General features: G+C 61.6%; 1 protein-coding gene across 2 annotated transcripts in view; it reads right to left on the bottom strand.

Annotated features, from left to right (window-relative positions):
• MYH9 (myosin heavy chain 9) overlaps window positions 1-15,610 on the bottom strand; it is an 82,220-nt gene extending 66,610 nt beyond the window's left edge. Inside the window, exon 1 of one of the 2 annotated variants that reach the window (XM_056137413.1) lies at window positions 15,394-15,610. The gene's annotated coding sequence lies outside the window, so the exon portion shown is untranslated. The remainder of the gene's footprint in view (window positions 1-15,393) is intronic. The other variant, XM_056137414.1, reaches the window with a different exon arrangement.
• Between the last annotated feature and the right edge of the window lie 531 nt (window positions 15,611-16,141).

Here is a 16,141-nt window from a genome sequence, read left to right on the forward strand (position 1 = left end):
GAATTCCATCCTGAAATTCCTTCCTGGTCCCCAGTCTCAAGGGCTCGGCAGGGGGTAATTAATCGGTTAATGAGGCATTTTTCACGAGCGCTTGGCGAGACACACAGCCACCACTTTTTCTTCTTCTTCCTCCTCCTCCTCCTCCCCCTGGCAAAAAGATTGGGGGGGGGGGGGCGACAGGCCCAATCTGGGTGTCAAAGGTCCGAGCTCGTCTTCTCTGCAGAGACCAGACCAGGTGACCCACCTCGATGCCCAGGCGTGCCTTGGCTGGACCCGGGCCGGTAGCGCTTTTTTGTGTCAGAGAGCACGGAAGTCCCCAAACCTCAGCCTTTGTAACCTGACCCCGGCGGCGGGAAGAAAGGCAGGAGGGAGCAGGCGGCCGATGAGGCTGCAGAGACCAGATACGGAGCTGTGTATCCATCGAGGGCCCGTCCCTGGGGCCACCCCGCTCCACGCCTGCTTTTCCCAGCTAGGAAACCATCTTCCCACCCCCTCCACCGGACTGTTACCTGGGGGAAGCTCTCGGGACTTGCTGGGTACAGAAACACCCCATTAGAACAGTCTTAGATTTCTAAAAGAAGGGGGAAATGGGGTGGGTGGGGGACACTAATGGCACCCTAATGGCAGAGCACCATCCCGGCAGCACTGCCAGTGTGGTCCCACCCACCCCAGCCCAGGGCTCCCGGCGACCAAGCCACAGCCATCCGGACCACAGAGGAAAAGGGAGCAGGCGGGCGAGACCCACACCTGGCCGTCAGAAACAGCGTGCGCAGAGAACAGAAATGAAGAGAGCTGAACTTCGTGGCGCCCTGGGAGGTTCCCCCCCCACCATTCCACACCAGGAAGTCGGCAGCCACATGACTCAGCTCAGGTCAAAGGGCTGGGGAGGGGAAGGAGGAGGAAGAACAGGAGGAGGAGGAGGAGGAGGAGGAGGAGGAAGAGGAGGAGGTGGAGGTGGAGGAGGAGGTGGAGACCAGGATGGGGCACTGGAGGAGAAGGAGGAGGAGGAGGAGGAGGAGGAGGAGGAGGAGATCAGGACAGGGCGATTGAGCCCCCTGACAGTTTATGTAAGTGCTGGACACAGACACAAACCATGGAGTCAAGTCTCAAAAACTCAAAGGAGCAACACGGCCCCTACCCAGGGTCCGAGTCTCAGTGTTCCCTGCATCACCTGCATTTCTGCATTAGCCAGGACTAAGGGCCCGGGGAAGTCCCTCCACCAGAGAAAGGAGGCTTCTGTCCAGCGTCTGGACAGCCGCAGAGAGAGGCAATAAGTGCGCAGCAGCCTGGAGGGAGGGGCCAGGGCACAGCTGCTGACACACCGTGGTCCACGGCTGGGGCCACCAGGACCCCTTCCCGCTAACAGGAAGACGATGTTTATGGTTCGTCTCCAGAACGCTTGCTCCCTGAGAATCTGGGGGTGAGGGGCTGGCAAGGAAGGCAACAGGCGCTGAGCTGAGCCTTGGGTAGGGGGGAGGGCGGCAGGGGAAGGGGAGAGAGTGGACGCACCAGGTGGGGACGAAGGGTGGGCTGGAGATAAGTGAGCAGGACCGGGCAGCCCAACGCCGACCGGTCACAGTGGGTTCTGAGGGTCCAACCCTCGGATCTGGATATAGAAGCAGGCTGAGGCGACCTATTGACCCCAACACCCCCACCCCCACCCTCCTGGGCTGCTACAGACCCAAATGGAACCTCCCCTGAACACGACCGTCTGAGCATCTCAGCTCAGAACAGGGATGCTGGCGGCTGATGGGAAAACAGAGGAGGCGGCTGGGCAAAAATTCCCACCGACGCCTCTCGAGAAACAAGGGGCTGGGGGGCACCTGAGCACAGGGCGGGGGAGAGGCTGAGATAGCCCCACACAGGCCCCTCCCACCTGGGGACGGGGTCTCTCTGGGGACAGGGTCTCTCTGGGGACAGGAAGCCCGGGTGGCACCTTGATGCTGGACTTCCGGCCTCAGCGCTCCCTGCAGGAATCAGCTCGCTGCCTGGCACTCGCTGTCTGGGGCACTTTGTCCCGGGCCACCCCCACGGTGGCACCCAGGGCACACCCGCCACGCCCTGACCTACCTCCAGGAGCAGGGGGGCAGAGCCTCGGGGCTCCCCACTGGCACGACACAGAACCATGGACAGGGGCTCTGGGGTCAGGGGGCACCCGGGCATGGATCCCAGTCCCCCACTTGGCTTGGACATGGGCTCCAGGGGAGAGAGTTGGAGGGGGGGGATGGCAGCTTCTGGGCTCACCCCCTCCCTTCCCCGGGGCAGCCACCACCCCCGGCTCTCACTCACCCTCCTGCCACAGCAACTGGGGAAGAGCAGAGACACGCAGAAGCCCAGGCAGGTGGGGCTTGCGGAGGGGGGAGGAGGGCAGCACCCCAGACCCCAGAGCCCTGGGACCCCACAGGACGGTTTCCAGCTCACGTTGCGGGGGGGGGGAGGTTAGGGTTTCGCTGAGTGGGAAGGGGGGTGCAGAGGCTGGTGACAAGAGCTCCCAGGGGGCTGGAAGCCAGAACCTGAGCCGAAAACGGGGAGGCCGTTGGGCATCTTTTGGGGTCACAAACGACTCCTCTCAGGCCACCTGGGAAGGTGTGGGGCTCAGGCCAGGCCACCTGAGCGGACTTGTAAGAGGCAGCAGGGAATCGAGGAGGGGGGGGTGGCAGAGGGGCAAACGGAAGGAGGACAGCCCCCACCAGAAATACTTTGGAGCCCCCCCCCATACCCCTCCCTCAGGCCGGCCCCCTCGCTCTTTCGGGGCAAACCCCTCCTGTCTCAGAAGAGCAGCCGCTAGGATCCAGCAACTTCCTTTTTTTTTTTTTTAACAACAAAACTAAACTGTTGCAACTTGTTGCTACAATTCCAGAACCTTCCTGGAGGCAGGAGGAGGCGAAGGAGCCCAAGTGGCTGGGTCAGTGGCAACTTCTTGGCCTTTCTCCTGCCCCCCATCAGCTGCTTCTCACCTGGATGGGGGGGGGGGAAGCCCCAGGGTCTCCCCAGCAAGGCCTGAGGGCAGTTCCCCAGCTCCTGCCCCACCCAGGGTCCCCAAGTCTGAGTGTGTGCTCTGGTCTCCACCACACCAACCCCTTGGAGTGTGGAGCCGGGTGGGGCTCCCAGCCCCAGTCCCGACCCCCTGAGGGGGCCCCCAGGCCCACGGTCCTCAGCTGTCTCCGCTGCTGATGACAAAGTGGTTTGACCTGTTTCCCATCAACTGAAGAAAAGCCGCTGCTTTCTACTGAGCTTACCTGGGCCACCAAGTCCCAAACCCAGCTGCAGCCTGCAGCCCCTAATCTGGACCCCCCCAGCCCCCTGGGGGACGGGCTGGTGGGCTCTCTCTTCCTCTGAGTCCAACCACCTCGACCCCTGTCTCACCTGACGGAGGCGCTGTCCCAGGCTCGGGACTGCAAGAATTTCCCGGGACCTGGGAATCTCCCCAGTCCCATAAGCGGACGGCTCCTTCCCCGTGTAAATCATGGGGGACGACAACAGCACATTAAAAATAATAATGGTGGAGACGAATGGAGCTGTGCGAGGCTGGCACCCAGGGTGTCGGGGCACCCACACTTCCTGCTGCCCGTCTGCACAGGTGCCAGCCTCTCGCGCACAGTACCTTGAGACAGTTAGCACCGTCGCGCTGTCCTCCCACTGGTCATCGATTTGCTCGAGCGGGCACCAGTAACATCTCCCTTGTGAGACTTGTTGTGACCGTGTTTGGCATATCGAATACGCCACGGGGAGCTTCCCAGGCTCTGCCGTGCGGGCGGGATACTCTCGGTAGCTTGCCGGGCTCTCCGAGAGGGGTAGAGGAATCAAACCCAGGAAGGCCGCGTGCGAGGCAAACGCCCTACCCGCTGCTCCAGCCCTTGAGACAGTTAAGCTACATAAAAGATGCCAGTCTGGGCTACCCCAGAGAGATGCGGCAGTGGCCAGGGTGGGGACAGGGGCTGGGAAGAGCTGACACCCCCCGCCCCCCAACACACACACACACACACACACACACACACACGGTGACAAGTCACCCGGCTACTGGTGCCGCCACGCCCCTTTCTGTCGCCTTAAAGAGGGAGCCCAGTCCAGGGACAATGGGTCCCACCCTGGGAAAAGTCTCCTGGAGTCTGCACCCAGGAAGGGTGGCCGGCCACCTACGGGGCACTCCCCGGGGCAGTCACCCCAGACGGCACACCCCAGAGTGAGCCCCTGGGAATCTCAGCCAGGAGCTCCTGAGGAGGAGAAATCAACCAGCCCTGATGACTAACAGGGCCGTGGCCACCTGCATCAGCCCTGCACACGGCTCAGGATGCTGAGCGCAGCGTTTCGGCCCTGCTCCCCAGCCACGCAACCGGCTCACACGCCACCACCTCCTCCTCCAGGAAGCCTTCCAGAAAACCCCACCCTCTGCACACGACCCCACCACCACCACCATTACCACCGCTGCCAGCAGTGGGCAACAGTACCTGGAAACAGGGACCCTCCCTTCCAGGCCAGTACCCACCCTAGCCCATGAGGAAGCTCTGGGGACTGCTTTCTGCAGGAAAATGGACAGATGGACAATGGACGGATGGGCATGAAGGACGAAGGAATGCAAGCGGGGTGACGGCCAGATGAGACCAAGTCTCCGCCAACAGCCACCTAGGGTGGACACTTCCTGGCTCTGGCTCCTCTCCCCTGCTCTCCCTTAACGCCAACCCCACGTGTGAAAAATGGCCAGCCGAGGTCAAAGGGGAAGTCGGTAGTCACGGCAACATCACTGCACCGGGAACCTCGCTGCGAGACGCCCACGGCCCTCCCCGGGGACAGGAGGCCCCATTCTGCATCCCAGAACTCTGGGCCTCCCTGGCTTCCCTTGGCCAGGCAGAGACCTCAGGCGCCGGCCCCCCACCCAGGGTCAGCAAGGAGAGAGAGAGACACCTGCCAGGTCACACCGGGCTCTAGCTAAGGTCAGGGCACCTGCTCAGTCTTCTTACCTGTGAGATGCAGAGAAACACCCACCCACCCACCGCCCGCCTTGTGGGAACGTGGTCAGAGGCCAAGAATAAAACGGGAGAGAACAGGAGCCATGTGGGCCTAGCCCGCAGCCCATGTCTGCTGGGGCATCTGTCAGCTGTCGGGCAGGAGATGGCACGGGGGGAGGGTAAGGCACATGTCCTGAGTGCCCGGGAGGGAACCTCAGCACTGCCGGGCATGGTGCAGCCCAGCCTCTACGCGTCGAAGACAGTTCATGACCCAGACTTCTATGAGCGGGGCTGGGGCCCAAACATCCGATGCACAGCGGTCGCCACCCGCCACCTCCTATCGGGATGAACTTGAGCCCAGACATCTGATGCCCCACACCTCGCCAACATCATCACATTGACACTGCGGGCCGGGCCCCACACCCCACCTTCCTGCCAGGTGGAGAATCGGGCAAGCTGATGCCAAACTGCTCGGTGTAGTCCCATGGGCACCAGGGCGGGATGGGTCTGTGAGCGTGGCCCATGGCCCTCCCCTTGTCCCTCCCCCCATCTCTGTCTCTGTCTCTGTCTCTCTGCCTGCGTGTCCCAGGTACCTGGCACACTGCAGCCACCCAGCCAGAGCCCAAGGGGTGCGCCGTGAGTGTCTGGGCAAAGAAACCGGGGCTCGGGACCCTCATCACAATAGCGATCTGGGAGACTCGGAAGAGACCCTTCCACAGGGCGGCCGAGGTTGTCAGCCTGCCTCGCACCGTGTCCTGCCAGCAAGCAGTCTGTGTCTCTGCACTCGGTAGAGGTGGGGGGAAATCTCTCGGGGCCTCCCACAGCCTCAGTCGCCTCAGCCTCGGGTCCCCACTTACCCGCTGGGCGGCACAGCCCGGCCTGGGGCAGACTCGATCGGGCACCCGGATGAAGAGCCGAGGAAAAGCTCCCTCAGTGCAGCCCAGTTCGACGGAGGGGCCCCAAGCACCGGCCTTTATGTTTATCAGACAGGAAATGGCCTTCGCCAGCCCAGTGACTTCATGCAAAACACAGGAAACGCAGAGGCTTCTGAGCCCCGACAACGCTAGAGAAAGGTGCCTTGGCGGCTTAGGAACAGTTTGGGGGTTGTTGGTTCCCCCCCACCCAATTCTTTAAGCCAACTCGGTCTGCAGTGCGGCGAGGCTGCAAAAGTTACAGGCTCCGGACCCGCCAGAGTCTCTGTATCACCACCTCCGTATCACCATCCCATGTGGTCACAGGTACTGGGGGGAGGGCAAGGGGCTACTTATTCCCAAGGGACCCCCACGTGACCAGGGGCACAACTAGGGGTTCCTGCGTGCAGAGCCTGTGCTCCAGGCCTCAAGCCCCGTCACATTCTTCATACCTCACAGCGGTCCCGCCACCAGAGGCTGCTGATCAGACACCGCAGAAAGGGGCGGAGGAGGAGGGGCTGGAGTCATAGCACAGCGGCGAGGGCATTTGCCTTGCACGCGGCCGACCCAGGTTCGATCCCCAGTATCCCATAGGGTCCCCCGAGCACCGCCAGGAGTAATATCTGAGTGCAGAGTCAAGAGGGACCCCTAAGCATCGCCGGGTGTGATCACCCCCCAAAAAAGGGGGAGGGGGATGGAGGAGAAGAATAGAACCGCTCGGACGGGACCGCTCGGCACCTAGCATCCTCACAACAGGCCAGGTGACACCGGCCTCTCCACACTGCCCCCGAGGAAACCGAGCTCCAGGCTCAGGAAGGAGGAAGGAGGAAGGAGGAAGGGAAGGGAAGGGAAGGGAAGGGAAGGGAAGGGAAGGGAAGGGAAGGGAAGGGAAGGGAAGGGAAGGGAAGGGAAGGGCAGGGCAGGGCAGGGCAGGGCGGGACCCAGAGCCCGGGTTTTCTCCCTGCTCCCTGCAGGTTTTGGAGGAAAGCGCCAACACACAGCTCACCCGGGGCGTTCACGGGCTGAGACTTTACTAGAAATCAGGCCTGGCCAACGGACAGGGCGGCCAGTGTGCAGGCTGCAGGCCGGCCCGCGGCCCCCACGGCGCCTGGCATTGCCCCATGTGAAATATTGATGTTTGGGCTGTGGGAACGCAGCGTCTAAGTGGCCCTGCCCCGCTGGAAGAAGTTCAGAGAAGCCCAAAATACCTCCCACTCCAGTTCTTCACCCTAGTGGCCCCCTCTCAAAACCAGGAGGGAAAAAAAAAAGAAATAAGAAAAAGATGAAGGGTGTGGATGAACAGACGCAAGAGGAGTGATTAAAAGGAGCCAAGAATGTGTTGCTTTGGCTAAGCCATGCAAAAGAGGCAGGAGGGCAGTGAGACGGGTCTGGAAACCACTTTCAACATCCTGAGGCCAGAGCGGTGGTACAGCAGGGAGGGCACCTGCCCCAGCCATGAGACAATCCAGGTTTGATGATCCCTGGCATCCTGGAGGGGGGGTGTCCCCCAAGCATCACCAGGAGTTGATTCCTGAGTTGCAGAGGCACCAGAAGGAACCGGTGAGCATTTGCCAGGTGTGGTCCAATAAGCAAAAAACAAAACAAACCAAAGAATCAAAACCAGGACATGCGAGTCTGAGAGTGAGGCGTGGGGTTGGGGAGTTCTCTTCTCCCAATGCACCAGAAGTTTAGGCAAACTGGCGCGAGAGCCGGGCTTTAAAGTAACCCTAGGATCCACTTCCGACTCAAGATACTCTGTCACTCTAAGTCACTCAGGAGGGTGACCGTTTCCTTGGGCTGCTGTTTGTTGATTTGTTGGGGGCGGGGGGGTTGGCAGGGAGGTCCCCAACAGTGCTGGGGCTCCATACAGGGGTGCTGGCAGAGCTGGGGATGGAACCTGTGTCCCGAGTCAGCCAGACACTTTCTCCTGCTCTGGGAACCAGCCCAGTGGTGGTTCCTTTTAGGCAGGGCATCCTGAGTTAAGAATAACAAAGGCTGAAGAGATAGCACAGGGGTAGGGCGTTTGCCTTGCACGCAGCCGACCCGGGTTCAATTCCCAGCATCCCATATGGTCCCCTGAGCACCACCAGGAGTAACTCCTGAGTGCAGAGCCAGGAGTAACCCCTGTGCATCGTCAGGTGTGACCCAAAAAGAAAAAAATAATAATTAAAAAAAAAAGAATAACAAAGGCCAGAGCAATAGCACAGCAGGCGGAGTGCTTACCTTGCACATGGCTGACCCGGGTTCTATCCCCGGCACCCCACAGGGCCCCCTGAGCCCACCAGGAGTGATCCCTGAGCGAAGAACCAGGAGTCTGCCCTGAGCACTGCCGGGTGTGGCCCAAAAAAAAAAAAAAAACTCAGACCAAAGTTCCCCAGATAAAAATGGAGGCAACCAAGGTCTGTCCCAAGTCCTCACCTCAGGAGGCACCAAGGAAGTAGCCCAGAGGTGGGGCAAGCACAGATGGTCGACTTCCCTCCAGACTGGGGCCACCCTGCCCCCACCTCCAGCAGGAAGCCACACCCGTCGGCAGCAACCTTCAGAGAGCCTGGAAGGCTGCACCAGCCAGAGACCCAGGGGGTAGTCTACACAGTAGCCAAGGGATGAGAGGCAGGAAGTCAGGCTGGGCCTCACTCTGCAGCATGGGGGGACCCAGCCACCAGGCTCAGGGTGCCAAGCCCCATGCTGGGTGCCGATCACCTGTGATCCGGGTGACTCACTGGCAGAAGGGGGTTGTGGCAGGTTCCCCCCAGAGTCTAAGTGACTTTTTTTTTTAATTTGGGGAGGGTCGGGTTGGGTCGCACCTGGCGGTGGTCAGGGCTTACTCCTGGCTCTGTGCTCAGGGATCACTCCTGGCAGGGCTTGGGGGAACCACACGGGGTGCTAGGGATTGGACCCCTGCAGCCATGTGCAAGGCAGCGCCCTCCCCACTGTGCTATAGTTCCAGCTGGAGAATGACCCAAAGTATTGCCCCTTCCCACGTGTGCGATACTGTCAGCGCATGAGACAAGATGGGGGGGGTTGTCAGGGTGGGAGGGGGGGGTATACCGGGGATATTGGTGGTGGGGAATGTGCACTGGTGGAGGGATGGGTGTTTGATCATTGTGTGATTGTAACCCAAACATGAAAGCTTGTAACTATCTCATGGTGATTCAGTAAAATTAAAAAAAAAAAAGATTGGGGGTGTCAGGTAGGGGCTCGACGGAGACCAGGCACCCTGGCAGCCTTCACACCAGCTGCTGGGGGTGGCAGACCCATTTCAGACCCACGTGTGACTCAGGCCATTCTGGAGTCTTTGTGGGGGGGGGGTGCGGAGGGAGGGGGGGTACCTTCCTTCAGACAAGGGACCAGCTGGCAGTGATCAGAGCCCGCGGCAGCTTCCCTGAAACCCACCATCATCCTGGAGAAGGTGGCTGGGGCCCTGTCACCCTCAGACCCATTTTCTCCATCAGACTTTCCATCAGACGTTCACGCACTTCTATGCATGAAAGCGGATGTCTGGGAGCCAAGGGCCAGGAAGGGGCTGCAAGGCACCCCCTCTATGGGAAAGGCAGAGGGGCTGGAGATGGTTGAGGGGGCCAGACACCTGCCGTGTGCACAACCTGCACCAGTTCGATTCCCAGAACCACGCGTGGTCCCGCAGCACTGCTGGGAGGTGGGCGGGGGTGGGTGGGTGAACCCAGCACCCCCACCACCAAAGACAAAGTCAAGGAGACAGGATGGGGTGAGTGTCCTGGTCAGGGTGGGCTCCCCAGGGAAGGGCAGTGTGTCATTTCCAGCCAGGCGGAGTGTGGGAGACCCGGCAGAGGGGCTCCCGAACTCCTTTCCTCTGCGTTCAGGAATTACCCCTGGCAGTGCTCAGGGGACCATACGGGATGCTGGGAATCGAACCCGGGTCGGCTGCATGCAAGGCAAATGCCCTACCCACTGTGCTATCACCGCAGCCCCCGAACTCCTTTCCTGACACACGGCGCGGGCTCCCTTGCCTCCTGCAAAGACCTGGAAGGGCAGGGGCGCGGGTGGATGCCACGATGACACAGGAAAGAAAAACCAGCGTTCAAACTCTCCGATCCCCCAAAGCTGGCCAGTCGGCACCTCACTCCATTCGGCACACACGGCAGACCCTCAGAGGAAAGCCACAGCAACACGTGCACGAATCGGGGACCCACCAGACTGGCCAAGATTTAACATTATGACTAGTCCAGGGCCAAGCACCCAGAAAGGCACACGGGATAGAGAAACGCTCAGCCAGGAGCCGCCCCCGCCTTCCTGGGTCTCAGTGTCACGCCACACAGGGCCTGTGGAGCCTCAGTGACATTCTGTGAATCCCCAGAACACAGGTGGCCCTGGCCATTTCTCGGCACACAGCCTGCTTCACAGGCTTTATCAGTGCATATGGATTGGGCACCTGGTTCCCACCAGAGCCCTGACTTAACCTTCACCTTTTTTTTTTTTTTTGCTTTTTGGGTTCACACCCGGTGATGCTCAGGGGTTACTCCTGGCTCTGCACTCAGGAATTACTCCTGGCAGTGCTCACAGGACCCTATGGGATGCTGGGAATCGAACCCGGGTTGGTCACGTGCGAGGCAAACGCCCTACCGGCTGGGCTATTGCTCCAGCCCCACGTCGCCCTTTTGGAAGGACAATTAGCTCGCTTCCGGTCCCCTCAGACAATGAGGCCAAGAATGCACCTTGGCCATTTCCTGCTGCACGAGTCTCTCTGTGCAGTGAATTCCTAGAAATCGGTCAGAGCTGGGCTCTGTGTTCTGGGAAGGGGCTGCCTCTCACTTTACTTTCTTCGACACGTTGTCACCGACCAACGACCCCCCCGCCAAGAGGGCCCAAATAACCTGAGCAGTTGGGGCCTGTTGGAGAAATGAACAGGAGCTGGAAAGACAGTACAGTGGGGTAGGGCTTGCCCTGCAGGCGGCCGTCCCAGAGGGTGCCCTGAGCACCGCCAGGAGTGATCCCTGAGGACGGAGCCAGGAAGAACAGCCCCTGAGCACTGCCCAGCGTGGCCCCAAAGCCAAAAGGAAATTAAAAGAAATGAAGAATACTGAATTGGGGGTTCATGGCTAAAAGCGCATACCTACACACCAGAGGCCTTGAGTATGAGCCCCGGGGCTGCCCGTGAGGGCTGACTACAAGCACTGCTGTCTGGTACTTGGTGCCACATCAGAGAGGCAGCGCACAGTGACCAACAAGCAAGTGTGTGCTGCATGACTGCAGAGGAAGGGCCCCTGGGAGCACTAATGCAACTAACTACCGCTGGGCCAGGCATGATCACTCAGTGGGTTGCCACAAGGGCCTGGCTGCGAAGGTCTCAGGTTTAAAGCATAGCGCGCACGTTCCTGGCCACAAGCACCCCTAGGCGTGGCTCTTGCAGAATCACCAGGTCCAAGCCTGGACCACCAAGCCCAGCGAGGCAAGCCAAGTATCACCGGCAGGGATGCCCCCAGCACTTCCCGGGTTGCTTCCTGGACCCCTCCTAAATTTCTATCTAGAGCACTGAGTCTTTTTTTTTTTTTTTTTTTTTTGCTTTTTGGGTCACAGCCTGGAGATGCACAGGGGCCATTCCTGGCTCTGTACTCAGGAATTACTCCTGGCAGAGCTTGGGAGACCATATGGGATGCTGGGACTCGAACCCAGGTCGGCCGCATGCAAGGCAAATGCCCTCCCCGCTGTGCTATCGCTCCAGCCCCGTAGAGCACTGAGTCTTCGGATTCCCTGGGCCCAGTGGTACATAAACACCCAGCCTTGGCACCCAGCCTTGGCACCAGGGTCTTCGTTGGGAGACAGAAGCATTTTCTACCACCGTCAGCTGCTCCCCGACCCAGAGCCACGTCCCCAAACTCTCAGTTCAATGCTCTTCCCAACCCACCACGGGCCAGCTCCTGGCTCTCAGGAAACCGTGTTTTAGAACCAAAACCAGTTAGGGACAGAGAGTTCAGGGCTAGGGCACATGTGTTGCAAGCAGCCCATCCTGGTTCGATCCCCAGCACCACCTACTGTCCCCAGAGCACCAGCAGGAGTGATCCCCGAGACCACTGGCTCAAACCCACGTCCCCAAAATAGTCTGCACCCCTCTCTCCTGGGCCAGGCCCTGCAGTGAGCTACTTATCAGCATTTGTGGCCAAGCGTAGCCAAGGGCAGAGGGTCCCCAAAATGCATCATTACCCCTTGGGCTTCTGAGTCCAAGAGCTTGGCATACACACACACGCACACACACACATCATGCACACACACATATGCACGTGCATACCCGCCTCGTGGGCAGCAGGAAGCATGCTGGGCAGGAGCCAGGAGAGGCATCCACCCCCCCACACACTGCCATGTGGCCGCACAATTCCCTACCTGACCACCCAGGGAGCAGAGACTGACTAATCCCGGATCTTCAGAGCTGAAAGATCAGGCCCATCCAAAGCAGATTGCTCGCCACGGTCACACCTAACCCTGTGGCTGGCTCAGAGATCAGGACCCCTGGGTTCCAGAGACACCCCCCTCTCCGAACTCGGGAGCTTGAGAGAGGCTACCTTCAGCCTCGACTCTACCCTGCGCTCAACACCCCCACCCTTCCTGACCCTGAGCATGAGATTCTAGAAGGTAAGGGAAACGCAGCATGGCTTCCCCAGAAGGCACAGCCAGTGGGGCTCCATTCTGCTATCACCAGAGAGCATGGTGGGGGGGCGGTTATCAGCGCAGCAAGGGTTAAAGCCCCGATCCTCTGGGGCTGCACAAAGGAGAATGTACTTCCTGGCCCTGCGGGCAGAGATGCTGTTCTATGCTCAGCAAATTAGGACGTTTGTTTAATTAAGACGACACACAGATTTTATTATTCTAAATATTTTTGGAACATGATGCTTAGAAGGAAACTGTCAAGCCATGGAGGTTTTTTTTCCCTTCGCCTTGGGTTTTTTTCTCCTACTCCCCCCGCAACCTCCATCCAGCTCACCCACCCCCACCCCCCACCCCAGCAGGCTGGGGTAGGGGGGGAGCAAGGGGGGGGAAGCAAGCGCCAAGCCCTTGTCTTCTTTTGAAATAAAGATGTCAAGCTGGTTAAGGGCTGTCTTCAGGACCTGACCGAAGGATCAGCTAGAAGGGGAAGTGAGGCCAGCCAGGGAGCCCCGGTTTCTCGCAAGGCACCCCCACCCCCTCCCCCACGGGGGTACCACAATGCAGTGTTTTGTGAGTGGGTTGTGTTTTTTTTTTCTCCCTCGACCAAGCTCACAGATCCTGGATTTGTTTTTGCTGGAGCAAGAGCAGGCAAAAGGCAGGCTGTGATTAGCATGCAGCCTTCATCCCGCAGAAGAGGGATGTGCTCACCGCCAGCCCCTGAGGTTAAAAAGTTTAAAAATAAAGAGAGAGAAAGAGAAAGAGAGAGAGAGAGAGCAGGGACGAGCCAGGGCCCGAAGCCCCTCTTGCCTCTCCCCCATCCCCCTACAGCAGCCCCCAGAACTTCACGCTCGGCCTGCCGTTCCCCAAACAGCCTGCCCACCCCGGCACCTGGACGGCACCTGGACGGGCTCCACCTGCCCAGGGGCAAGGCCGGGACTTGTGGTGTCACCCGGCAGCCATCTGGGGGGCACCGGGGCTCTCAAATTACACTGAGCAATCTCTTGACGCTTTTAATTACCCCTCAATTACCCGCTAAATGAGTCCTCACTTTCCAACGCGGAAGGCTGGCAAAGCTGGCCTGGGGTTGGCCCCGCCTGCGACGCTCCTTCCTCCAGGCCCCAGACAGAAGAGGCCCCTTCGGAATTCCTAGAGTCCTTTGTCTATGGCAGGCTCGGGACACTCGTCACAAGCCGCCTTTGTACTCCTCCGGCCGGCCACTGGTTCCTCTGAAGGACAGGAGGGTCTGAGAGCCACCGCCAGCCCGCTAGGAGCCCCCCCGGCGCCCCCACTCACGGGCCAGCTCTCTTCCCTCAGGCCCATGACTCATGCTACCTTTCCGGGGTCTCAGTCATCTTTCCTGCCTGCGACTCATCATCCAGCAGATCTGTCTGAGCACCCCCCCCTCCCCGGGGTGCCCAAGGGCAGGGGCCAAGCCTTGCTCAACCCCACTGCCCCCATCACCTGGCAGAGGGCCTGGCATGGAGAAGTCAGTTAAATATTTGTTCAATTACACAGGGCGTCCCCTCCCCCTTCCCAGGCAACGGGTCCCGAATGGGTGTCTCGACAGGCCTGAACGCCAGGTCCCCTGCCACCAGAAAGACTGAGACACTTGAGGTTATCCGCGAGCTGTCTGCAGCCGCGACAGAAATGGCCACAGTGTTGCAGGAAGGCTCTTTCCTCCCGGTTACTCAACAGTTACTTTGAAACCCTGCTCAACCCGAGAAAGTGAGCAACGAACCGCGAAGTGGCTGGGCCTCTGCAGAGGCGAACGCTCTGGGTCCCCGAACTTCGCAGGACCCCCGCTCCCCCAGACCCTTTGGGGGGATGGGGTTCCGGGCAACCTCCCGGCCGGGGCCCCCCACCAGTCCAAGGCTGCGGTCAGGGCAGCCTTGTCCTGGGCAGTTTACTCGGGGATCTCCAAGGGGATGTTCTGGAAGGGGGGGGGGGGGGTGGAAGTGGAAGGTAGTAGTGGGCTCGGTCCGCTCCGCCTCCTCGGTCAGTGTGCGGTAAGGACCCCAGGCCAGGAAGAGCAGGGGTGGGGGGAGAGGGGAGAGACGCCGGGATCCGGCTCAGACTGGAAAGATGCACGGGGGCCCCAGCCCGGCCCTGAAGGCGCAGCGCGCGGCTCCTCCGCCCCCGCCGGGGTGGGGCGGCCCCCAGGTGCGGCGGAATCAGGTGCGCGCGCGCCGGCAGGAGCGGGGTGGCGGCGGGCATTCCCGGGCCTCCCGCACCCGGGCGAGGCGGGGTCTCATCAAATGCTGAGAGGGGCTGCTTGGGCTGGGACGCGGGTCCTTCCAGCCCCGCCACCCGCTCCCCGCCGGTCCCCCCGTCCCCCGAACCGGCGCGATCCCCAGCGGCGCCAATGAGGAAGTGGGCAGCGCGGAAACCCAGCGCCGGGCACGGTCCGCGGCTCGATTGCTCGATCCTGACTCAGGAGGACGCCCTGACAGCTGCCAAAGCGGTCCCCGCCCGCCCCGTTACCGCCGCGTCGCAAACGCCGGGGGGCCACGGGCAAGAAAGCACACTGGCCGCTCCCGAGCCCCCCGCCAGCCCCGGGGCGCCCGGCCGGGTCCCAGAGACGGGCACTCCCCGGAAGGGGTTAAAAAGTTTGCCCAAGTTGGGCACAGGGCGAGGCGAGGGCGGGGCCGGGGAGGTCGAGGCTCCCGGGCGCCCGGCAGGGCCGGGGAGCCGCGGGCTTCCGGGCAGCGCCGGGCCCCGCAGCCTGCGCCCCGCTCCCCGAGGCCTCGCCGGGTCCCGGGCGCCCCCCCGGCGGGAAGGATGCGGTGCCCCGGCTCGGGCCGCTGCGCACGGCGGCCGCTCGCCCCCAGACGCCGCCGCGCGTCCCGGCGCCGCCTCCCCCGCCGCCCGCTCGCCCGGCTGCCCGGGCGGGACCCGCCGAGCGAGCGGGGCTCAGCGCTCACCTGGACCTGGACGTGCCCCCCGGGAAACAGGCGCGGCTTCTCCGGAGACGCTTTCTCCGAGCGCTCGGGGAACGGCGGCGGATGGGCGAGCGCGCGAGGCGGGAGCTGCAAGCGGGTCAGCCTCGCTCAGCGTTCCGTGCCCGGCCCAGGAACCGCGGGGATCTGCGCGCCTCGCCTCGCCGCACCCAGCTCGGCTCCTCGCCGCCTTCCCGCCCCGCCCCGCCCTCGCCGCCCGCCCGCCTTTCGGAGACCGGCGGCGAGGGCTCGGGGCGGAGCCTGGGGTCAAGGGCCCCGCCCCCGGGACCGCCGGGCCCACTCCTACTCGCGCTCAGTCGTGACGGACGGGCGCCTGGGCCTGTCAGGAGGGAGTGGGCGGGGCCAACGGAGCCGACCTTCCTCTCCGCCCCCACCTCCGCGCGCTCCACCTTCCGCAGAGTTTCCTAGGCGGGAGCCCCGCCCCACGACGGACAGCCAGGTTCCACGGCGGATTGACAGCGGGAGGGTCCAATCCGGAGAGCGGGGCTCGCAGCGGGTTCGCGGCCGGCCCGGATTTGGTGCAGTGCCTGGGCCAGGGCGAGGCCGGGCGGGAGCAGACGGGGAAGGTCTGGGATTCTGACACCCCGCCCCGCGAGCTGTGTTTTCCCTGCCTCAAGACTTCCTAACCAGGACAGATATTAAATACCATATATGGGAAAAGTGCTTTTTCCCGTAATTACGCTGGTCTGGGAGGACGGACGGGGACTCGGCC

Source organism: Sorex fumeus, unplaced genomic scaffold (genome assembly GCF_029834395.1).
Source record: "Sorex fumeus unplaced genomic scaffold, SorFum_2.1 ptg000125l, whole genome shotgun sequence".
Lineage (NCBI taxonomy): Eukaryota > Metazoa > Chordata > Mammalia > Eulipotyphla > Soricidae > Sorex > Sorex fumeus.